Below are 1262 nucleotides of genomic sequence, written 5' to 3' on the forward strand. Positions count from 1 at the left end.
AACTAATCACCGTCTTAGCGGAGAACCTCCTCTCAATATAACTAGAAGTTTCACCAAAGTGTCACTCCTCCTGAACATTCGTCAGCTTCTTACGCGACCGTGGGCCTCTGTTTGCTTCTTTGCATCATGCAGCAGGAGGGTCCCCTTCCTATCCCGCTCTTCATTCTTGGCCCCGACTTCCCTCCATTTCTGCCTCCCTATTTCTCCCCTCAGATACAGAGAGGAGAGGGCGGTGGGAAGGAGAATAAAAGTGGAAAAGCTGTCCGGGATTGTGTCCAAAAGAAATGATACCTGTCAAACCTGTCCATTCATTTGTTCCACTTAACTCAAGAACCTGCATGCAAACTAATGTAAAATTAAAAATACGTAAATGGTTTTGTATGCCATTTGTGAATCTTTTTTTTTTTTTCCTGGTTCTGATCTCTGGTGTTCCATAGTAAAAGGATTAAACAAATCCATAAAGCCGTCAGCTTACCTCTGGATAACTACAAATTCTCCTAGATGGTGGCCATCCCTCCCACTAACTGCAGCTTCTTGTGGGAAAAGTGGGGAGAAACCTAGAATACAGTCTGCCTTTTGGGGGACACAGCTATACTGGCTGTTCACGAGCACGGGAGTAATTGGAAGGCAGACTTTCAGAATATCACACTTTAGTAAGAAGCTGGAAAGACAAGTGGATGAAAACATCCAGCAAAGCAAAACACTGCGTTTCCAGGGTTCAATCGGGTGACATCCAGTCTGTCTTCATAGCGCACATGCCCCCTCACGGAGCACATGGGGCCTTGCACGCAATGGGAGTTAGAGAAATGTTTGTTAATTTTAGTTAAAACTGGGTTCCACTCAATCTCTCAGTGGCTTAAACCTCCTGACCCGGGTCAGACAGCAGAGGAAAGGGGAATAAGGAAAGGCACCAGGTAAAGCTAGAAGGAGATCTCTGTTTGATATATATATTTGTTCCTGGGTTTATTATTTTGTGACCAGCCCGGAATGTGGCAGTCAACTATGCTGGTAATTTTATTTACATTTTCAGGTTGGGATCCAGGTTTTCAAGTTTGTTGTGTGATTTTATGCAAAACATATGCAAATCGCAGCATTCTAAAAATTCCGTCTGTTTTCCAGCCCCTCCCCTCGTCGTGAACAGACCAGGCTGGCGCCGCGCTCTCCGGGCTCCTCTCGGAGCGCGAGACCCTGCGGGGCCGAAGGGCCGGGGGAAGGGCTGACCCGGGGGCGGTCCCGGGGCGGAGCCTGGGCGGGGCCGGTGA

The sequence above is a fragment of the Equus quagga genome, chromosome 2 (genome assembly GCF_021613505.1).
Source record: "Equus quagga isolate Etosha38 chromosome 2, UCLA_HA_Equagga_1.0, whole genome shotgun sequence".
Taxonomy (NCBI): domain Eukaryota; kingdom Metazoa; phylum Chordata; class Mammalia; order Perissodactyla; family Equidae; genus Equus; species Equus quagga.